The sequence below is a fragment of the Mytilus californianus genome, unplaced genomic scaffold (genome assembly GCF_021869535.1).
Source record: "Mytilus californianus isolate M0D057914Y unplaced genomic scaffold, xbMytCali1.0.p SCAF_16, whole genome shotgun sequence".
NCBI lineage: Eukaryota > Metazoa > Mollusca > Bivalvia > Mytilida > Mytilidae > Mytilus > Mytilus californianus.
Window position 1 is genome coordinate 2,690,922 of NW_026262648.1, and position 25,849 is coordinate 2,716,770.

At 32.5% G+C, this 25,849-nt stretch overlaps 1 long non-coding RNA gene across 1 annotated transcript; it reads right to left on the reverse strand.

Moving 5' to 3' along the window:
* Positions 1-14,388: 14,388 nt before the first annotated feature.
* LOC127726085 (uncharacterized) lies at positions 14,389-17,556 on the reverse strand. The gene is made up of 3 exons (XR_007993322.1): positions 17,456-17,556; positions 15,364-15,474; positions 14,389-14,476 (listed from the first exon to the last, which is right to left on the reverse strand). It is a non-coding gene; the product is annotated as an uncharacterized LOC127726085 (long non-coding RNA).
* Positions 17,557-25,849: the final 8,293 nt, after the last annotated feature.

Genomic DNA, 25,849 nt, shown 5'->3' on the forward strand with positions numbered 1-25,849 from the left:
AAATAATACATAAAGTGGATATTATATTAACATGAGGAAAATCTGACATCGTGTTGATAGTACTATACGGCGTACTATCCCTCTTTTATTTCACTGGTTGAACAAAAACAAAATTACAATTATAGTTGAGCAATAAAGATGAAAAAATGCACTTAATCAACTATAGGTAACACACAATACTGAATGATAACTAAATACACTAGTAAGGTATTATTATATCTATATTATGATATAGACTGCACATGCCATTTTAGAATGTTACATATATATATATATATATATATACATAAATTATACATATAAATTTGCATATATATCTGCTAAAATTATGGTACCTAGATTTTCTATCCAAGAAGTCTTAAAAGTTGCCTCCGGAAGCCAAAATTCCATGCTGTTACTTGATATATAGTGCTGCTTTAAGATTGTAACATTACTTTCTATGACTGATAGTTGCATTTTACATGTTTCCATTGCTTGTTTCCACGTTCCGAGCTGAAATTCAAATCCAAGCGTGCCTAAAAAATAATTATAATGTATAATTTCTAAATTATCTACAGGAGTGTTGAGTAATTATGCAAAATGTAATGAATGACAGACCAATAAAGAGGTCAAACTATAAATTAACATAATTGGATGCGAGATTGGGACCATTCTTAGGTTATAAGCTAGTAAACTATATCTAATATGAAATAGCACTACATTATCTTGTCAATGGTCATGTGTCATTTATTTTACTTAACATATATATATTCGAATCAAATGCTCACCATAGTTATAGATAGTAACACTTAGTAAAACAATGGTCCAGTCTAATGGCAACATTTTCCCCCTGTAAAATTAATGATAATGCTGTTAACGTATTTCATTTCTACATGTATCTATGAACACATATATAGAGTCGTGGCAAGACAATGCAGCATCTACAATGCCATAAAAATTATTACTTCTTAAATTCAAAATCAAAATAAAAATTGAAGTTTTTTGTTAAAGAATAATAAAACCTTGTTCTGTCACAATTGTAACTTGATTGTCAACCTATTCGAAATCACCACCGAACCAATAGGGACATCCACTTTTGTGGAAATATCATAGGTTTGTCATGATGACCAATTTGAACAAGTTTTGATGAAATGTATCAACATGATTTCGGTTGAATTTTACATTCAAACCTTATTTCCTTTAATAAAGATGCAGTATCGAATATAGTAATGTATATAAGCTTTTTGTGAAAATACAATCAAGACGTTCTCCTCTGACACTTCAATGCAGGCATGCTAAGATAATACAATGGGTAACAGTGTAGCATTTTGAATGAGACTTACAATGCATTTTTAAGGGATGGTGTTGCATTTTTCCATACACTGTAATAAAAGTGTCTATTAGAAATTTACAATTAAAACTACTTACAGTAACTGAAATCAAATGAAAGAGGTTTCTAATATTGAAACAGTGACTTCATACTGCAGACCTATATATTTGTTAGAATAACATCATATTATAAAATGGACATGAAAATGGAATGGCAAAACTTGTTCAACTGTTTACCATTATATTGTGACATATTGAATATTATAATCAAAGTAGTAAAATCAAAAATTCAGTCAATAATAGTTTGACAATTAAGAAAATACGTATGACTTAATATATACAAAATGTAGAATACACCAATACTTTCAAGCTATTAAATACCGAGGCAAAAAAAAACAATAATTATTATCAATTTACATTGCAAGATTCAATGCAAATAACTATAATAATTTTAGTATACTTATAATCGAACGAATGGTGTACTCACTTGTATATGTCTATTTAGTCATTTAAATGAAAACTGGTTTTCAATTTTCTGATAAGATAAAATCAAATTTCAGTATCTAAAATTATCCAAACATTGTTAATTTGCATAGTTTCAATGTTATGTCTGTTTTGAAGGTAATTTTCCCATTTCTGTAATGAACTAGGAAGTTTTAATACGATAAATTACACACAAAAAAAAACACAACTTGCGGATTCGTTCGAGTAAAAAATCAAACGACATCTTCTGGTTACCATTCAACCTTTATCAATAGACACTATATCTATTAAAATAGTCAGCCCATTAGATCAGTTCTTTTGAACTGGAAAAAAGTGCGGATGCTGTTTTTATCCAGAAATTTGAAGTGACATAATTTTTTTAGTTTGAAATTCAGGAATGTATCTTCCTCATACATAACATTGATTACCTGTCAGGGCTTGGCTGAACATTTTCGGTTATATCAGATCATAAGTAACAGAAATTATCAAAGATCATCCAGAGATACCAGATCTCCTAAATGACTAAAAATAATTTAGATAAAAAAAAACCACTGACGAGGATCCAGATATAGGACGGCTCAATACTTATATGTGGAGGGGTTAAACTAGTTTTTTCTATCTACTTTGTTATGAATAAGAATGTTTTTAATTTTCTTCTGGTGTTTGTTTTAAACTAATTAAACAGTGTAGATTTGGAGTAAACGACAATTGAACAGAAACTGATCATGACAGGTAAATAAATATAGAAATTAAGAGGTCGCCATACAGCCTTCAAAAAAGAAATAAGCGGTTTTTGATAATCATATTTCACATTATTGTACTCGTATTTACAATATTTCGTAATCAAATTTCACATTATATATAATCACACGCATGTACGATATTTCAAAAGAAGACGAGAGTATATTTACAAATACAATCTCTTTTGAAAAATCAACTTTCAACAATTGATTATGTACATGTGATGTAACTTTTTACTATTATTTTGTAAAAATGTTATAATTTTTTTTGTCAGTTTTATTTATACATGTAGTTTTTTAATTAAAAATATTCCAGCTGTGTATTTTTTTAATCAGTATTTTTTATGGGGTAGGTGTGTATATTTCAATTGTGAGAAGAATTGTGAAAAAAACAAATCTGAAAACCTAATAATATTTAGGAAACTAATACCCTGGGATTGATTGCTGTTTAACGCCACTTTCAGCACTATTGTGTTATTTCATGGCGGTCAGTTTTTATTGGTGGAGGGAGCCGGAGTGCCCGGAGAGAACCACAGACCTTCGGTAGGAAAACTGACAATCGTAGTAAAATAAGATTGGAGTCGAGCGCACCTGCCACATGCGGGTTCCCTAAGACTAATTAGACCACTCGGCCACCGAGGTATCGGGGCTTTCATTTGATACAATACTTGAATATGTACTGAACTCTTGCATATCGGTAGAGAACATCAAGTTAATGGTGTTGTATCCCCAGTACCTTGTGTCGGCCATATTTAATTTGGCGACCACATTGGATTTATTTTACTTGGTTCCATATCAAGAAACTTATTAGAAGCATAACTTTCACTTTGCAAAGTTTCATGCTTTTACCATAAAGTGATCAATTATTCTAATATATTGGACATAGCCGCTGGACTAAGAATGGTATACCAACTTCTTCTTGTGTTGTTTTTATTGCAAAGCAGTTGAATGTAGATATTAAAAATATCAATGTTAAAGAGATTAACGGTGTTTTAATTTAAAGGTAATTTAAATGGTATTTTAGAAAAAATGATCTTTTACAGAATGCTACGGTAAAAAAAGGGTAAATTACGAACTTATTTCAAATTCAAGGATAGTTTCAAAAAGGGGACTTAAGCATTTCGTACTAAAAAATATGCTATTGAGCAGGGTCGTTATAAAAAGAGTGCCAAAAATAAAAAAAGACTTTTTGAATTCAATTGAAGATGCAATTCATTTTCTTATCGAATTTCCAACGACATGTTATATTAGATTCTGCTTTAAAAGAGGGGCGAAAGATACCAGAGGGACATTCAAACTCATAAATCTAAAATAAACCGACAACGTCATGGCTAGAAAAGAAAAAGACAAACAGACAAACAATAGTACACAAAACACAACATAGAAAACTAAAGACTAAGCAACACGAATCTCACCAAAAACTGGGGGTGATCTCATTTGCTCCGGAAGGGTAAGCAGATCCTGCTCCACATGTGGCACCCGTCGTATTGCTCATGTTAGTACAAACCCGGTAAATAGTCTAATTCGGTAGGTCACATTCGTGAAAAGGGAACGGGATTGTAGTTACGACATTAGGAACATATCCGCTATCATCTGTGAAACGGATATTCCATAACGGTCAACCAACTTGTGATGGCGTCCGTAAAATTTACGAAGGGATGACTTCACTTTGGAACTCTTGGTTTAATAGCTTCCTTGTGAGCAGCAACCCTCTATCAAGGAAATCATGATAGGAAATACAAGCCCGGGAATATCGTATCAATTGGGAAATATACATTCCGTATGCAGGCGCTGCAGGAATGTTGCTACATAGAAATGAAAAGTTCACAATTGGGAAGCTGAAACATCTCTTTTGTCGTAAAGTTTTGTATTCAACTGACCTTCATTGTCAATTTCTAGACGTAAGTCAGGATATGAGACAGACTTAACTGTATCTGTTGTATCCTTTATCTCTAGTTCGATTAGATAGATGCGTTCAACATAGTTACCAAATTTTGATTTTTTTAGTGAGAGAACATCATCTATATAGCGGAAAGTAAAGTTAAAGGATACTGCTAACGTCTTTTCTTTCTTCCTAAGAAGTTCCTGTATGAAGTCAGCCTCATAAGAATAAAGCAACAAGTCGGCAAGAAGTGGGGCACAGTTGGTTCCCCCGTTTGTAGAAAAACACGTCCTCCAAACGTAACAAATATGTTGTCAATCAAGAAATCAATCATCTTGATAATGTCAGTTTCAGAGAATTTTTTGTTTGAATCAGAGTGATTTTTTACAAATTAGGATTTATCCCTCCCTAAGACAAGATACTTGTATCTACGTTGGCCATTCTTTTTCTGATTCACGCCACCTCTAGAATAGGCAGTTTCACAATAACTTTGAAGCCCGGCTTTGATTTCTGATAAAATTGATGTTAATAATTTAGAAAGAGGTTTCGTGGAGCATTTGAAACATGTATATAAATGTTTTACAATAAATAAGAAAACAACTGTTATAGTCAACTTCAAGCATCCACTTCGTTTCAACTTTGGAGGATATTTGTCTCATTGGCAATCATACCACATCTCCTTATTTTTATTTTCATATCATTATTAGCATTATCATTATTGTTTCTCTACTTATGTCTATTCATAATCATTATGTAACATTCCCTTTATGGGTCGTTGATTGGACAAATAAAGTATTCGTATTGCTCGCTAAAAATAGCAGACGTACTCATAATATTAGCATGTAAAACCAAAGCTGCATTAGTATCTGTGCAAGAAACATGGCTAGACGATTCTGTGACGGATGCAGAAAATATGGATTGACAGTTTTAGCATTGTGAGACATCCAGAAACAACGGGGTGGTCTGAAATTATTTAGATAGAAATTGTAATACCAAAAAATCCAAACCTATAATGAAAGGTACTTGTTATATGTCTCCAAAGCAAAATAATTTTTGGAACATACTCACCCCTTCCCGGTCAAAGGAAAATCAGTCTATTCCTGTCTATTTTTCCTAGTACAGCGTTTTCAATACACTAAAAAAAATGCTCTACATGAATGACTTTTCATTGTAAATTAATTATACTGAACTCTTAAAAACTGCACTAAAGAAGTTGTTATATCACCTTTAAATTGTAGCCAACAAAAGACACAAATCAAAAATAAAATTTAACAAGATTTATTATTCAATTTTACAAGAAATATTATACAAATAGAAATGTCAACTTAACTGTTAAAATATAAGTCCGATCCTTTGTCTTTTCTTTATCCGGAATTCTTCTCTTAACTGTAACTGAATCCAATGGAATATATATATCCAAATAAGTTCACAATCTAGTATGATGTTCGTAAATAAAGTGTCAATCCAACAACTCCAGAGATCTTCTGAGAGTACAAGTATATTAATGTCTGTCTGTCTAATTTGAAATTCGCTGTCTGTATATATAGTTGTCACGGAAACTTCCAGAACACTGTAGAAGAGAAACTTCTAGAATATCATAGAACTTTATATTACAAGACCTTAGAGTCAACGTTGAAATATTTTTGTAAGAAACAATGACTGTTGATATATAAAGCAAAGGCAATTCAATTTTTAAAAATATCAATAGAAAAGTAAGTATCTGATGTTGGAACGATCACATCTTTTATATTTATTGATTAAGCTGTCTCATTATTAAAAAAAATATACAATTTTTGAAAAGCTTATTTATCATTGTGTGTTTTTTTTTAATGAAGACATTTGATCAATATAAATATTGAATTTGAAGAAGACAAAAAAACTCCATATTTATACGTTTAATTCATTTTATTAACCATGATAACACTTTAAAGTAAACTCATTGTTATGTTTGATTAACAACAATAGGAATGGATAAATTTGTAATGTCATTTGAGGGTGCGAATATGTTCCTAAATGGTCAGACAATACTTGATCATATGTCATGAACATTCAAAACCTTCGGCTACGCAGCGGGCTTTAAATGTTCAGAAAATTTGAACAAGTGTTGTCTAACCTATAACAAGAACTATTTGATTGTACGCTCAATAAAATAAGAATCAACTGCATAATTGTAATTCTTGGCGATTTCAATATTTGCACTAAAAATCTAAATTCGGCATTGTATAAAAAATGCACAAATATCCTCAATATGTGTTCCCCAGTACAGTTTATAACCAAACTAACGAGGATAGCAGTGTCTTCTTGTTCAACAGTATAACATATTCTATGTAATACGTGTGATGAAATTAGCCAATCAGGGGTCGTTAAAGTTATTATAAGTGACCATTTAATAACCAATCATACTAGAAAAACAATTAAATCACACAAAGTACAGTTCGCGAAAAATCATTAAAGCACTTTTCAAAAAAAGATTTCGGAAAAAAAAATCGAACAAGTTGACTGATCAGAACTCTGTTTATGCAGAAATGTGAACCAAGCATAAGAATTTTTAAGAAAGCTATTTAATTCAACACTAATATCTTTAGCCCCGTATAAAGAAACAAGAATATAACATAATTCGAAAACGTGGATGACATCAGAAATTTTAGATCATATAATAAAATGAGACACTTTTTCTCTGTTATGGTAAAAGTCAGTTAGAAACATTTATTTTCGGACTATTGCAAATTGCGAAATTTTAATTGTAAATTGGACAAAAGATGGATGTATATCTTACAAAATTGAAAGCAAAATGAACCGAAAAACATCTACCGGAACAACTAAAAACTATCGGTAAGTCCACTGCGTGTCTCATCCAAAATTTGATAAAATAGCAGTATACAAACATCTAGAATCCTGTCTTACATTGTCTTATTATGAACAATCTGTTGTGTGAAATTCTATCTAGATTAAGAAGAGCTCATTCCACCGAAACAGGCCTTATTCACCTCTTCAATTATATAAAATCCCAAACATTTAAAGGTCTGTAAATCAATTGTATTAGACATGTATTAAAAACCGCATAGTATAAATATGTAGGCATTGATATAGACCAAAATGTATCACGTAAAAATAACAGTCAACACTATCACCAAACTGTTTCACTACTGAAACACGGAAAATTTTGAGTATAATAATAATAATATGTTTTTGTCTAAAGCGGTAACTAATCTTACTTGAGGTCATCATAAAGTAAGTACAACATGATAAAGTACATACAAATAAACAATATAACAAACAAGCAGTATATATATATACTTTTTCACTTTTTTGGTCTTTTGGAAAATGTTGTTTGTGCTGTATTTAGACCCCTTTAACAAGAAATTTGTTTTGCATGCACACGTATACAAATTGCGGTTTTTATCCAACGCAATCATAGGTTTGAACGTTGTATTCAATTTAGACTTGTTTATATTTTTTCGTTTGGGCTTGTATTATATTTGCCTTCGGGTTTATATGATCCGTTCATCCTATTTTGACTCCTCAAAATTCAAGAGTCTATCCTTAATTGAGATAAATTGTATGGCTTTCCAAATACCGTTTCGATTCCTAACATCACTGAAGAAACATTAATTGTCGAAATCCGGATATGGTGTACAAAAACCTTTGCAGCTTTTGTTTGCGGTATATTAACTTTTCCGCAAGTTTATTGTTTTCTATTTAGTATCAAATTTATAATTAAGATCCATTTATTACATCGGTGATCCGTTTATTTGGCAATCGCCAATGGCAGTCAGCAGGGTTTAAGAACATTTGTTGTTCGACCTGTTAGTCAAATGCGTTTTGTTAAAATATACTTTTTCACTTTTTTGGTCTTTTGGAAAATGTTGTTTGTGCTGTATTTAGACCCCTTTAACAAGAAATTTGTTTTGCATGCACACGTATAAAAATTGCGGTTTTTATCCAACGCAATCAAAGGTTTGAACGTTGTATTCAATTTAGACTTGTTTATATTTTTTCGTTTGGGCTTGTATTATATTTGCCTTCGGATTTATATGATCCGTTCATCCTATTTTGACTCCTCAAAATTCAAGAGTTTATCCTAAATTGAGATAAATTGTATGGCTTTCCAAATACCGTTTCGATTCCTAACATCACTGAAGAGACATTAATTGTCGAAATCCGGATATGGTGTACAAAAACCTTTGCACCTTTTGTTTGGGGTATATCATCTTTTCCGCAAGTTTATTGTTTTCTGTTTAGTATTAAATTTATAATTAAGATCCATTTATTACATCGGTGATCAGTTTATTTGGTAATCGACAATGGCAGTCAGCAGGGTTTAAGAACATTTGTTGTTCGACCTGTTAGTCAAATGCGTTTTGTTAAATATACTTTTTTACTTTTTTGGTCTTTTGGAAAATGTTGTTTGTGCTGTATTTAGACCTCTCTAACAAGAAATTTGTTTTGCATGCACACGTATGAAAATTGCGGTTTTTATCCAACGCAATCATAGGTTTGAACGTTGTGTTCAATTTAGACTTGTGTATATATATATATATATATATATTGAAATCCGGATATGGTGTACAAAAACCTTTGCACCTTTTGTTTGGGGTATATCATCTTTTCCGCAAGTTTATAGTTTTCTGTTTAGTTTTAAATTTATAATTAAGATCTATTTATTACATCGGTGATCCGTTTATTTGGCAATCGCTTATGGCAGTCAGCAGGGTTTAAGAACATTTGTTGTTCGACCTGTTAGTCAAATGCGTTTTGTTTAATATATTTTTTCACTTTTTTGGTCTTTTGGAAAATGTTGTTTGTTCTGTATTTAGACCTCTCTAACAAGAAATTTGTTTTGCATGCACACGTATAAAAATTGCGGTTTTTATCCAACGCAATCATAGGTTTGAACGTTGTATTCAATTTAGACTTGTATATATATATATATATATATATATATATATTGAAATCCGGATATGGTGTACAAAAACCTTTGCACCTTTTGTTTGGGGTATATCATCTTTTCCGCAAGTTTATTGTTTTCTGTTTAGTATTAAATTTATAATTAAGATCTATTTATTACATCGGTGATCCGTTTATTTGGCAATCGCCAATGGCAGTCAGCAGGGTTTAAGAACATTTGTTGTTCGACCTGTTAGGCAAATGCGTTTTGTTAAATATACTTTTTCACTTTTTTGGTCTTTTGGAAAATGTTGTTTGTGCTGTATTAAGATTTCTCTAACAAGAAATTTGTTTTGCATGCACACGTATACAAATTGCGGTTTTTATCCAACGCAATCATAGGTTTGAACGTTGTTTTCAATTTAGACTTGATTATACTTTTTCGTTTGGGCTTGTATTATATTTGCCTTCGGATTCATATGATCCGTTCATCCTATTTTGACTCCTCAAAATTCAAGAGTCTATCCTAAATTGAGGTAAATTGTATGGCTTTCAAATACCGTTTCGATTCCTTACATCACTGAAGAGACATTAATTGTCGAAATCCGGATATGGTGTACAAAAACCTTTGCACCTTTTGTTTGGGGTATATCATCTTTTCCGCAAGTTTATTGTTTCTGTTTAGTATTAAACTTATAATTAAGATCCATTTATTACATCGGTGATCCGTTTATTTGGCAATCGCCAATGGCAGTCAGCAGGGTTTAAGAACATTTGTTGTTCGACCTGTTAGTCAAATGCGTTTTGTTAAATATACTTTTTCACTTTTTTGGTCTTTTGGAAAATGTTGTTTGTGCTGTATTTAGACCTCTCCAACAAGAAATTTGTTTTGCATGCACACGTATAAAAATTGCGGTTTTTATCCAACGCAATCATAGGTTTGAACGTTGTTTTCAATTTAGACTTATATATATATATATATATATATATATAGAGAGAGAGAGAGAGAGAGAGAGAGAGAGAGAGAGAGAGAGAGAGAGAGAGAGCCTAGGTGGTGGAGTGGTCCAGCGCGTCGGGCATAGTGCAAGGCGATTTGGTGCCACGATATCTCAGTATCATGAGTTTGAATCCCAGCCAGAGAAGAACAAAAAATTTGCTTCCGCAAATTTACAGATCTTACATTGTTGGGCTGTTGTTTAGACGAATTATATATACATAAGATCACTATCATGCACATTATTCATGGTAACTAACAATCGATCTCGGCGTGGCTTGACGGATATATTTGAAGCATTTAGATTTAATAAACATAAAGATGTTGATGTTTTCATGTTGGAAAACTATTCAAAGGAATTGCAGAATGTAAACAAAGGATTTGTTCATTATATTCGTGTTTGGTCGAACATTTAGTTTTTTGAGACAGATCTTTAATTTCTGTCATTATTTCAAAGCCTTGAACGCACAACGTTTTCAGATAATAAGGAGTTTTTATACACTTCAATTATATGACGATATGGAGTTATTTCCTTTCAGATCGATAGGTCATTCTTTAAAGAAGCAACCCGGACGATTCCGAGTTTCAATGAAAAGTGATACAAGGCATAAAACAATGACACGTGTAAGGGAATTAATTACCCTCGACATATTAAATAATTATAAGGAATTTGCCAGGCAAAAGAGAGAAAACCATTATTCTAAATAATTCCCGTTTTTGACGGTATATAAGTCAGATCATGGTCCCCATGGTCGGTCATTATTTGAAAAATCCTGACACCCCTCGGTGTGTTATACGACAAGGAAAACCTTAAAATATGCATTATAGTTTTAATAGTTTGTTCATATGTTGAGCTGTTACACCACTGTCCCAGGTTAGGTGAGGGTGTGGCGCCCATAAACATGTTAAACTCCGCTACATTATATATGTGCCTGCCCTCAGTCATGAGCCTGTAATTCAGTGGTTGTCGTTTGTTGCTGTATATCATATTTTTTTTTTGTTCATTGTTTTGTACATAGATTTGGCCGTCATTTTTCTCGTTTGAATTGTTTTATATTTGTCATTTTGGGGCCTTTTATAGCTGACTATGCGGTATGGGTTTTGCTCATTGTTGAAAGCCTTACGGTGACCTATAGTTGTTAACTTCTATGTCATTTGGTCTCTAGTGGAGTGTTGTCTCACTGGCAATTATACCACATCTTCTTATTTTTATATTATCTATAACTTAATTTATAATATGAAATTCTGTCTCGAAAACTAAACCAATGTAATATGTCAAATGTTCTCTCGATGGCGTATAGAAATGGGCATCTAAAATTATTCTTGATGCTCTATTTTGCTGTTTTATTAATCACTGGGAGTATTTTTCACTACAACTACCCCCGACTGTGCAACGGTATGGGATAATTGTAATGAATGAACCTTATAATTTGTTAGTTGGACTATTCCTGTTCCTCCTTGTATGCCTGTATGTCTCAACCTATTAAATAATTATAAGGAATGCACGGATTGGATATCAATTTGATTTAAATTTTGCTTCGCATGTGACATGATTCTCAAATATTCAGGAAATTTTTATCGTTTCAGTCTTTTATGTGACTTCATGATTCAAATTTTGTTTTGTTAGATATCAAGGTACGGGGCTTTTTTCTGCAAAACATATTACGACTTAAAATAACAGTAGATTACTCTCGAATACTAGTAACGTAAGAATATTATTTGTCGAAAGATTTTTATGAATTCAAGGAAAAGTTAGTTTTTTTACAAAGAAAAAATATATATTCATATGATGATATTACTTCTGAATATTTATCATTATTTAAAATATATGTATTATAATTGTGTATAGGGATTTTGTACATCCCTACTGACTGATGCCTTTACATACGGTAATTGCGAATGTTTGTTCTTTTTTCCAACAAAATTACTTTTTCTTCTTTTTTTTTTAAATATTCAAACAATGTTCAACATTGTAAAAAAAAAATAATTCAAAATTGCTTTTCTTAGCAATATTCAGGCATCGTTAATTTTGTCACACGTTTAGAAATACGCAATAATGCTCTAAGAAGTTCAAAGTAAAAATATGAATCTGTTATATTGTGAATTTCAGAAAAAGTATAAAGAGTTTTTTTTTTAGAAAGTGGCTGTGCAGTGTCCTATAGATGTAAGTTAACATCCCCGTCTTTAGATCTCTAGTGGATAGTTGTTTCATTGGCAATCATACCACAGCTTCTTATTTTTACATAAGTGAGGAATGAAATAAGGGGAACTCGACCCTATATACGTATATATCTCTTTTAACGAGATCCAAAGAAAACTTAATAAATAACGCTAATCAACATTTACAGTAACATTAATGAAATGGACCAAAGATAACATATATACATGTACCCTTGTATTCAATTCGTTTCTTTGTCTTATTTACTTGGTTTTTTGGGGGGTTTTTTCCTTCTTTTTGGAGAACAAACTGAAGCGGGAGTAAACCAAGCCTATTGTTTTATATAAAAGATGTCGATCAATCATCTCAATAGTATCAGAGACATCAATACTCTAAACAAAACAGTATAACAATTATAAGGGAATAAATCCAAGTCACAATAGCTATTCATATGTCACTTCATCAATGCTACGACAGTTATGAACAATATGTTGCTTTGTCAGCACAGCAGTCACTTTGTCCAGTGCAGGCTGAATCACATTGGCAGTTGTGACTAGAGCTGTAAGATGAACATCGACCGTAGCAGGAGTTCTTATTGCCTGAAATAACACATATAAGGAGGCTACATTGTATACATTTTGCAACTTGTATTAGCTTTTCTAAAATAAAATAAAATTTTGTGAAAGCTAGTTGTAAAATTCATAAAATTGTCTGTTTTTCATGTAATCAAATAATAGAAATTAATTAATAATGTCAATGCGATTGTTGTTTTTCATGCTCTTGATTTCTTGTCTAAATATTCATTACATATGGATACAAGGAGACACAAATACACCGACACAAAAACCAAGAAACACACAACCGATCTTCAACAAGAAAGAATAGAAGCCATGCCGAAAATCCCCAGAGTCTAGAAAAGTTCCGAATAAATTTACATATATGTTCTTATTTGAAATTAAAGTAAATATATTCCCCGAAGTATTTTTTGTAAGACATATAGATTTAAAGACAAAATGTACCAGAAATGCAGCAAAGCTACGACTTATTGTTGATTTGAATTAAAACCATGTACTTTGTTCTGTGTTTGATGTGCACGAACCTGTTGTTCAGTGGTTGTCGTTTGTTGGTGTGGTTCATAGGTGTTTCTCGTTTCTCGTTTTTTATATAGATTAGACCGTTGGTTTTCCTGTTTCAATTGTTCTACACTTGTCATTTTGGGGCCCTTTATAGCTTGCTGTTCGGTGTGAGCCAAGGCTCCGTGTTGAAGGCCGTACTTTGACCTATAATTGTTAACCTTTTATACATTGTGAATTGGATGGAGAGTTGTCTCATTGGCACTCATACCACATCTTCTTATTTATATTGTTTTATTAAACACGTAGATGTATGTGTAGTTAAAATAGACCTAAACAAAGTAGTCAAAGCCATTTACGATTAAGATGAATTTGGCCTGAAGGAAACGATGAATTCAAATAAGGCGAAAAAAATATAGTCGTTTACTATACGTAATACAACATAGAAACTTGATAACACCGACCAAGTTAGGGAGCGACCATTTAACTTCAAGAGGGGGGGGGGGGGGGGGGGTTATGGTTTTTCCCTAAAAAAAATATTCTGATCCCCAATTTGATGAAAAATATATTGTGGTCAAGCAGATGACAAAAAAAACATTCTGTATCCAGATTTTCCCCATATCTTATAGTGCTAAATTTTGAATAAACAATTTGATTGATAGCGTCGAAAAACTAAAACAAGCGCGATTTTTTTTCTGACAGACAAAAAACCATAACCCCCGCCCCTTAAAGTTAAATGGTTGCTCCCTTATAGGAACATTTAAAATGAATAATGTAAAAATATCAAACAAACATATAACGGTTGATAGTTGCATTAAAGGGCGATAAAATAAAACATACTTTGGCAAGTAGTACCAGTAAAACTCGAGGTGCATGCACAATTAAAAGAGGTGGCTCCAGTTCCAGTGCATATCCCTCCATTGTTACAAGGATTTGGAGAGCAAGGGTTTGCTAAAATAGAACCAATGACAAAAGACATTCTATAGAAATATGCATGAGTGTAAGATCGAAAAAAATGAAATTGAAAAATGTGGAAAATAATTGTTCAGCTATAATTCATACTTAAATAGAATTCACCATTACATGTCAATGATTCTGGAAACATATTCAAATTTGATGATGCAGCAATGACAAAACGGTCTTAAATATTGGAAAGAATAATCTAATATCACTCCGGTATCTGGCATTAAAAAGATTAAGGCAGCATTTCATTAACAATTCAAAAACTATGCATGAAAATGTGCAGATTAAAAAAGACAAGAAAGTTCGTTATTTCTAACAAGTGATTTATGACTGGAATTGTTTCTTATGTTGTATCGAAGCTGTAGAACGTATGCATGTGTTTGGGGTAAATTTTGCCTATTACATGCCAGCAGGAATGATTGCTTATAAAACATTTTTCTCTTGGTTGTATACATCTTCATTATATCTCATTTTGGAAAGGTTGTAGATTAAAATCCTTTTGTGCAATCCATCCGTTTTAAACGCTAAATTAAATATTGACGTGTGTTTTCCTGGACGAACTGTCCTGCATACTACTTGTTACTCGCACCATGTTTGCTGTTAATTGTTTTGACAATAAAAAGTCTTTTGTTTTGGTATTAGAGAACGGAACTTGCTAGTTTTATATACCTTTCATTATATACTCTTATCTGTTTCTTGATTAACACATGTAACGGTTAGTACCCCTTATATGTCAACATATTGGCTATCAGGTGTAAGCTTTTCAGTTCGCCGCCTTGGTGCACCTATCAAGATCAGGACCGATTTTTATATGGTTTAAAATCATATTACTCTGTTGTGTACCCGATGGCTTAATCTTAAACTGAAATACTCACAGTTACAAGTTGATCCATACCATCCAGATGAACAATCGCAGCTGTAACTCGATCCGCCAGAAGATGTACAAATACCGCCATTGAGACATGGATTTGGTGAGCATGCGTGTGCTACAAACAGAATACAATAAAAAGTATAATCTATAAAGCTAAGATCACACTGAACTTTAGATTACGAACCTACGAAATCTTGAAAGGCAGCTTAATATATTGATCTTTTCCTCAATATTGACACATATTAACTTCTTTAAACTATAATATATATGACAAACGTGATGATTTCAACTTTCCATTGTCAAATTCCCATTTCTCAGCAATAAATACCCTCCACTCCACCGTTTTAAATTTCAATAAGCGTAATCTATATATAACTGGCTAATTATTAAGTCCGGGATTTCGTTAACACAAATTACTTAAAACCGTTACTAAATTATTCCATAGATACAAAGATTTGGTGCGCAAGTTTGGCTGTACCTGTTGAAAACTTATTTGAAACGAAAAAGCACATTATAATTATTACGGGAGTGTTGTTTACTTAGCCCGGAAATTTAGATACGATCCGGGTAAACTTTTCAATCCTTTGAATAAACTTATTCTAAAAGGTTACCAATTCAACACTGTAATAAGATCTTTGAATATTGTTTTTATTGGTATAAATATTGATTTTGCTAAGTTATCAGTAAATTAAAGGGGCATTAGCTGTCAAATTCATTTTCACTGATTTGACTCAAATTCTCCTTTTTGATTTAAAACATACTAAAACGTACATCCAAATTATAAAAAATCTGAAATAAACAATTTACGATGCATGGATTCGATAATATGTATCATCATTTCGTGTGTATTTTAATATAGAGACGCTATCTAATTGAGGTTATATGACCTCCGAAGACTGCCGACGGTCATATAACCCGATATAAACATAAACATAAATATAGATATAAATAAATAAATAGCGAACACGTGCAATTGGATTTTTCTATGTCTATTTGATTTCATATCATGGGTTAAAAAATACGTTAATCGTCGTTTTTACCTGTATAAGAAGGAGTTTTTGTGGATCGAATCTGTCAACCAAATGGTTTACCCATGCTTCACTTTCATATTGACATTCTTTTCCTTTTAATAGCTGAACACGTCTAGTTTATGCGTAACTCATATCTAGCTAAAGTGTTAAATTTGATGTCACATGAATACGTCTAATCTTTAATTTTACCGTTGTGTCCTATTACAAATTGTGACAAATTGAATGAGCGTGGAATCGCATGGCGGGTGATGCCTGCAACTGCCTTGATTTTCGATCGAGTAAATTGAAATTGGAATTGTTTGCAGAAGAAAACCTTTCATATATCGTTCCCGCAAAGTATCGTTCAAATTGGCCAGATAGCGTCATAGGAAATTGTGAAAAAATGGGTTTCAATAGGAACTATACGCAACCAATGCCACCATTAAGATCAGTGAATGGATGCAGAGAGTGTAATATGTCTTTATAAATACCTTAATGTTATACTTTTATATTTTCATTGCATACCTACCATCTTTTCAAAGTCTCCATAGGGGATTTTAATTGCAAGAGGTCCTAATGCCCCTCTTATATTGTCATAAATGTTCTTAATCTACAATTATATTGTTTGAATGAGTATGTATGTGCTTAAAAAACCTTTTAACTCATTCGAATGCCTGTTTTGAGGTCTTCAGTTTATAAAATTAAGAATTTCAAATTCAGGTCAACACCTCTCATGGGGATATCCCTCATAAATCGGTAAAGTTGACAGGTCTGTCATTGCAATGGTTTAAATTCTTATATTTGATACCAATATTTCTACAAATTTTCCATTAGGTGAAATAATGCAAGTAAAATGTGGGTTAACTTTAAACTTTCAATTTCCTATTGAAAATTGCAAGATTTTATATACAAAATAAAAAGGAATAATAACTGATCATTCCGGGGCCTTAACATAGTCTCTAATTATCGTTTATTAGCTGAATGTTGACAATACTAGGTCATGTAACGAATGTCATCATATTACTCTGTTGTGTCCCCGATGTCACGTACAGTTGTTTCGGCTTAATCTAAAACTGAAATACTCACAGTTACAAGTTGATCCATACCATCCAGATGAACAATCGCAGCTGTAACTCGATCCGCCAGTAGATGTACAAATACCGCCATTGAGACATGGATTTGGTGAGCATGCGTGTGCTACAACCGAATACATTAAATATATAAGAAGATATAAGTACTGTTGTTACATGTAAAACATAAGCAACTATTTGATTATTGTCATTTTAATCAAATAATATACAACAAATGTCAATTGCATTAGATAATGTGTCATCAACGAGTAAACATATAGGGATAAAAAATATCTCAACAAATATTGAAGAAAAAGTTAAATATGGTATCATTGTTTAATGAAGAGAGTATGCTAGTCCGACAAAACATAAGTACACATGATTTTGTCTACTTTGACTTGCTCATTAGAAATTATAGCATAGAATGACGAAATTATGAAAATCACTCGAAAAATTGGATTGTAGTGGTATTTTGTTGTTCACAATTGGCCATAAATGCGTATGTTAATTTTTTTCTGAGAGCATCTAAATCAACATTGCCAATATCCATTTATTCATTTTGAATTGTGGTCGTATATCATTTAGTTATATCGATGTACACTGATTAGAATTGTTAGATAGGTATCTATAGACGTGTCAATATAGTGTAAAATTCAAGACGGTGGGTCTTTGAGATGCCTCACCCTTGAGTAAATGCATTAACAAGATATGATGAGGACAGTGTTATCAATGTTACCGCTGTGCATGTTCATGAGTGGAAATAGATGTCGTAAACTTAAGCTCTTAAAACTAAGGTCATACATGTGTGTAACACATCACTACATTTTTAAACTTTATGAAAGCCTCCACTTTAAAAAATTCTGCACCCTCTCTGTTCCTGTTAAGCGTAAACATTATTAATGGATTGTTCACAAGAATGACAACACTGGTTTTATACGTATAATTCATATATATACGTCAGTTAATACATTGTAACTATAATGTACAGCATCCAAGTTACTTAAAATATACAAACGTACCATCTGTACTGTGCATCTCCGCAGTCGAAGTCTTATTCATAGATTTATAGTGAGCCATAGCAATGTTAAGACGTACATTATCTAAAATTTTAGTTTCTATTTTGTAGACAGATATTATTGAGCTGTCAATAAATATATCAAGCATTTGATTTGGTTGCTCAGAAATGGGAACGCTCTATGCAGCACATACTTTTACGTATAACGTTTGTGTTAACTTACACTGGCATTGTGTACCGTAATATTCGTGTGTGCATGTACAAGAATACGTTGTTCCAGAGAAACTGCATGTTCCTGAATTTAAACATGGATCCGACGAACATGGTGTTGCTGAAATATATAAGTATATCATATTCTCGTACAACAAGGAGTTATTTTAAACTCCTTTTCGCTTAGATATGATATTTAAAGGAGATTTCAAGGAAATTATGGTTACATAAAAACTAAATAAGTATTTACATATAACAACTGTTTTTGGAAATGCGTGTAGTAAAGATATAATTATTTTTTGAAGTTTATTTTTTGCTTTAACATTTTTAAATGTTATCAAACGAAAAACAAGACACAAATAAAAGAATGTTATAGTACTTTCACAGTAAGTTCCAGATGTTCCAACTGTACACTGACACACAAAAGAAGAAAGTCCGTTTTTACACGTGCCACCATGTTGGCACACAATTCCTGTGCAAGGTTGTACTGTAAAGAAAGAAGTAAATGCTTACAGATATGATATTTCCACTAACAGTTCATGATGTTCAATCTTTACACTGGCAATACAGATTTTGTACGCGCTATCCTGTTGGCACACTGTATACCTGTGTATAGAATAAACAATTGAAAACAACACTTTCTAAATTTCATGTGTCCGAAGCGCTTTTCTGGATTTACCTTAATCAGGAACGCTCAAAGCCGAATATTTGAAAGCCAAGGATGTATAAGAACCGAAACAGTTGAAGAGCTAAAGCTACAGACAATAGTAACAACAGAAAGTTCCCCTTCGTCAAACGTGTCAAAGTCATTTAATTATTGGTTGTAAAATACCACCATTATTGCCCAGAGTGAGGGGGAATAATATTTATATACATTCCGAGTCAAAGAGAGGAATTTGAATAACGATAAACAGAATACAAAATCTCATTTGTTAGTGTAACACATTATCGCCGCCTCAAAAACTAAAACGGCAAGGGCCATGTAGATACTAAATGTTGTGTAAAATGGAATGAATAGTTGGTGAGTATGTCGTTTTACAAATCTGAGTATTGAACAATCATTTGACTTCTGGGACGGGTTGGTTTGGGTCATCGATACAACATAGTATCATTATTCATTAACCATTAAGCAGGAGCAGATAATGAGAAATAGATAACACACTATGATATAATTATACTATCTAGGAAAGCAAATAAAGAAACAGAATGTTACACACGTTTTGGTTTTTTTTTTTTTTTTTTTTTTGCTATTCTTATTGTTAATATGTAGAAATGTAGTTTTATATGATGACATTGTTTTATTTCATTGCGATTTAATTATTATTAGTTCCAAGTGATTAGAAATTGTAAGAACTTGAAGAAAACGAACAATGCGAAAAAATACTGTTGACTAATTAATCCAGAAGTCGACACTTCTGTGTTGACATGAATTATCATTGATATGGTCATATTTATAAAATAACTGATTACAAAACTTCAAAAAAGTAAGGATTTTTTAGCTCAGGTATAGATTACCTTATCTGATTTTGGCAAAACCTTTCAGATTTTTTTTACTTTTCATGCTCTTCAACTTCGTACTTTATTTGGCCTTTTTCTGTTTTTATTCGAACGTCACTGATAAGCCTTTGTAGACGAAACGCGAATCAGGTGTACAAAGTTATACGCCTGTTATCTTTGATGCGTTTTGTTTTAGGTAAGCGGAGCTAATGATTCTATAATATTTGGTTGCTTTCAAATGACCAGGGTTGCTTTTATACGGCATTGGTTGTTTTCATACGAAAGGAAAGCAGATGAAGCAATTAAATGACTCTTCTTTAGGTCAATATATCATCATTTGTATGAATTGAACAACTACACTAAATATTGCGCAAATCATATTTGATACTACTACTATGGGGTGTTTAACGACCTTGACTACCCATGAGGATCGGTATTTGAATGCGAAGTGGTTTAACAGCATTCTAAATTTGATCTTCGGATTTATAAAAAAAAAGATACAAACGGAACTTCTGTTTGTAAACATTTACTCACGTAAAGACTGACAATAGAATCCACCACTAACTGATAGCATACAGTTAGACTCCTCTGTACACGGGTTAGGATTGCATGGATTAATATCCTATATTAAGAAAAACAAACACGTTTTACTATATCACTTTCAATAATGTTTCACTCACCTTATTTCAGGTTTAGCTCATTGAATTGATGAGTCAAACACTAGATGATCATTTTAACAATATCTGTCAGCAATATCAATTCAATATTAAGACAATGACAGGTTTCATCTTTTGTAATAAAGTATTAGAATATATTTAAGGAATGACTGTAATATTTTTTTCTGTCTATGAAGAAATAGCATCAAAAATGTGGTGTGGGTTATTCAAAAGTGTGCACCACATTTTTAAGGTTTTTTCGAATAGACAGAAAAAAATATTACAGTCATTCCTTATAAATTAATTCTAAATTCTATTTTTAAGGAGTGTTTCATGAAAAAACGTTGGTGACGTCACGATTTCGTGACAAAATTACGTATATGAGCTGATAGACTAAAAACTGTCAGTCAATCAGAACATGTGTTTCATCCAAAATTAAATTATGTACAAATGAAGTAAAGTTCTTATGACCGATAAAAATTGTAGGATTTCATGTTTTTGAATTTTTATGATCTATGTTAACACTGGGTCGATGCCTCTGCTGGTGGATAGTCCCCGAGGGCATCACCAGCCCAGTATCCAGTACTTTGGTACTGGCATGGAAATAAGGATTTTATGTTATTAAAATTTGCTGTTACAAAATTTTGGAAATTATTTAAAATAAAGGAATTTATCTCCCTCATGCAAAGCTCTGATTCCTTTCCCGGCTTTGGCTATACTTTTTGGTCCTTTTCTTGTTTATAGCTCTTCATATTTTTAATAAGCTTTGGATTTTCAAACATTTTGGCCTCGAGCATCACTGAAGAGACATTGATTGTCGAAATGCGCATCTGGTGCAGAAAAATTGGTACTGTTTATGTTATTAATAAATATGAGCTAAAAGTTGGTTCATGGTGAGTAATATACGAAGAGTGTCGCCTGTGTCTTTCGTGTAGTGTACGGAAGTTCTACATCACTTGAAATTACATCTAAAGTATAGTAGGAACCATCGAGAAACACTTTCATTATGTTATAAATATCGATTAACGTTAATCAAACAAAAATTAATCCTTCATATACAACTAGAGATTTCAATCTAGGGTTTTCATCAAGTTATTGGAACTTTTATACAATTACAATTAGGCCAACACTTTATTTCGTAGTCTTTTTCACTTGATAAAAAAATAAAATTGCACATGACATTTGTTTCAAAACCTGAAGTTATAAAAACAAATATGAGTCGTATGGGGATTAATTAAACCATTCGTCTTGCAAAAACGTTAGAATTATAGAATTCAAAATCTATAAAAGCATTATTGTCAGTGAATGTAATGTTACAAATATGAACGTCACAAGATAGTTAACAATTGACATGATTATATGAACTTATGATCTCTGCTGTTTATCTCCCTAGATGATTAGTTAACCAATTCAAACGTAAAAACCAAAGGCATTATTTATAATAAAATAATAAACGAAAAGCAAATATGACGAACAGCAACTAACGACATCCTGGAATAATAAGCTCCTGGCTTAGGATAGGCACATAAAAACGTGGCCGGATAAAACATTATTGTGAGTGCTCAAATCCTTTACATTGCACATTGATGTAAAAGCACAACATAAGAATTCAAAAGCTGTCAAAATCAGTTGAAAATTGATTGACTCCATATAACGACACGCAGCACCAAAACAAATAACATAAAGGCAAAAAACACCAAACACCGATTTAAGAGTACTCTAAGTTACTGTAAGCTAGTTCAAAGCCAATAACATCAAATAAATAAAGCATGTTCTCCGTATCAATATTCCACCAGCACTTGCGTATAGAGTTTATACCTCTCAATTAATCATTATACGGGAGCAGTTACAGAGTCTTTTTGGACAGGACCGAATTGTGGGTTTATTATCTCGCAATTAATGTCATCCCGTCGTAGGTTCTATGGTCGTCATCAAGAACTGATTAACTGTTAAGTTGTCTTTGTCCCGAAAGACATCATACCTTGTTTTTTTGCTGTTGGTACATTTCCCCAGTTCCCAAACATGATCTTCACGAGAAAGACGTCGAGATGGAACTTCTTACCCTGTCGGATCACTTGTGTTGATCCGTGTTTTCACATATAGCTTTTGTTATTCTAAGAAAAATGGCCCTTGTTTTCTTGTCCCTGGATTTGTATTTGATTCTTTATTTTCAATTTTGTTGATCTGCGCTTCGGTTTTCGACTCAAATGCAGTTTTACTATGCGTCACTATGGTCTTTTTTATTTCACATTTGACCAAACATACGGGTTTGTTATCTCACAATTATTGTCATCCCTTCGTAGGTTCTATGGTCGTCATCAAGAACTGATTGATCGTTAAGTTGTCTTTGTCCAGAATGACATCAGACCTTGTCCCTTTGTTGTTGATACATTTTCCCCGTTCCCAAACATGATCTTCAGGGGGAAGACATCGAGTGTCTTGCAGGAAGATGGAACTTCTTAACCTGTCGGAGTACTTGCGTTGATCCGTGTTTTCTTCTTAATTTTCTCTTTTGTTAATCTACGCTTCGGTTTTCGACTCTAATGTATTTTTTTTTAAAAGTGCCTCCCTGAGTCTTTCTCATTTCACCTCTGACCAAACAAAGCGGGAGGTTTTGGATCCAATTAAATAAGTAATAACCCCGCCGCATATCTTATGTGCCTGTCCGAAGCCCGGAATTTGTTGGTCAATGGTACGTTCTTTTCTCGGTAGAATGTTTAGTTTCCAATATTATGATGTGGCCTTTGATTTGATTTGTTTTACTTTTTTTCGTATTTGTTTATAGTTCCCTGACAGCATTGAAGGTCACGCGGGTACTCTGAATGTCTGTTTTATATGTTGTATTGTCTGATTTTATCTGAATTTGTGCCTCGTCTAAAATATCCGTTCTTTTCCTCATTATTGTCAAAGATCATTTTGTGCTATCGGAACGAAAAAAATATATATCCAAAATATAAAATAGGAGATGCGAAACATGTAATTGTTCTGTAAAGTGTGTCACTGAATATAAAAGTAAGTTGAACATCCAATTGGTGAATCAAAACACTATGAAGTATAGAGCCCATTATGGACTCATCAGAGGCCAAAAATAGCAGATTCAAACTCATAAGTCGAAAATAAACTGACAACGCCATGGCTAAAAGAGAAAAATACCAACAGACAAACAATAGTACACAAAACACAACATAGAAAACTAAAGACTGAGCAACACGAACCCAACCAAAAACTGGGGTGATCTCGGGTGCTCCGGAAGGGTACGCAGATCCTGCTCTACATGTGGAACCCGTCGTGTTGCTCATGTGAGTACAAATTCGGTAATAAGTCTAATTCGGTAGGTAATTCTAATTAAACTTTACCTTTCAATTAAATAGTCGTTTAAAAAATCTGACATATACTCATTTAAAGCCTTCTTTTCAAATGAAAAGGGTAAACATGCTTGATATACTTATTGGAGGTTGTCATTTCCTAAATTTAGATATTTCAGTTTTACACGGGAACTTGTGTAAAAATATTTACGACAAAAAGGACGTTTTTTCGTTCCCTTTTGTTATTTTTTTCTTCTGTGGGCGTTAATGTTCCTTTCACACCTTCTTACGGTGTTTATATATCCAAACTCATTCGCTATGCCCGTTTCTGTAAAGACGTTTTCGTTTTTAGTGAACGCAATTAATGTATAACTGTTAAATTATTGGGTAAAGGATTTCTTTACCACAAATTACTTAAAATTTTTACTTAATTCCTCATAGATACAAAGATTTGGTTTGGAAGTTGGCTGTACCTGTAGAAAATTATTACAAACGGAATAGCAAATCCTAATTTTTACGGTGATGTGTTTACCGAGCCCGTAAATTTAGATACGATCCGTTTAAACTTATCGATCCTTTGAATAAACTTGTTCTAAAAGGTTACCAATCAACACTGTAGTGAATATTGTTTTTATGGGTATAAATATTGATTTTGTTATCAATTAATTAAAACTCAACTAAATATTATTGTTATACACATATGTACCTTTACAGTCTTACAATATGTCGATACCTATATGTTTGCATTGCTCAAGGTTATGATTTCTCAGACTGTTAATGACGTATATACACTTAATCCATTGGATGTATTCTGATTGATATTTTAGTCTTAATGCATAATTTTTAAATTAGTTGTTTTTGTCTTTGAACTAGCTTTCAGTAACTGCGAGTAATCTCAGATCTGTAATGTGTGTCTTTTGTGTATTAGTTTTGTGTCGATGTGAAGAGTTAAGCCTTTTTAATCTGATTTTTATAGTTTGTTCTTATGTTGTACTGTTACACCACTGTTCAAGATTAGGGGGAGGGTTTGCCGCCTGTAAGCATTTTTAACCCCGACACATTCTGTATGTGCCTGTCGTAAGTCAGTAGTTTTGAATTTAGTCGTTGTTTGTTGCTGTTTATCATATTTGTTTTTCGTTTATTATATTGTACATAAATCAGGCCGTAAGTTTTCTCGTTTGATCTGTTTAATCTCTGTCATTTCGGGGCCTTTTACAGCTTATTACGTGGTTTAGGTATTGCTCATTGTTGAAGGCCCTACGGTTACCTATTGTTAACTTCTACGTCATTTGGTCTCTGGTGGAGAGCTGTGTCATTAGCAATCATACCACATCGTCTTATTTTTACACTGAACATAAATAAAACACTCAGAAACTTACCATAGACCAGCTCGTAATATCTGAGCTATAGAAGTTACCGGCTCTTGTCATACTAGTTCCGCCGGCCTTCAGAAGCTCACAAACAAGAGTTTCGGGGTTAAAGTTGATACTAACACAAGATTCCTGTTTTTTGCAGTAACGTCCACACATTTTTAGACCTGTTTTGTCATAAATAATTATAACGTAGGCATCTCTGTATGTATTACTTGTTAACGAGCCTACTTCTATGTTTGCTGTACAAATAGAAATTAAAATTATTAAAAAAATAGTCCTAATCATCTTAAGTTTGTGTATCCCGTTTACAGAACAAAAAAATGTTATATTTGATCTGCTCTACAGAAATAAAAG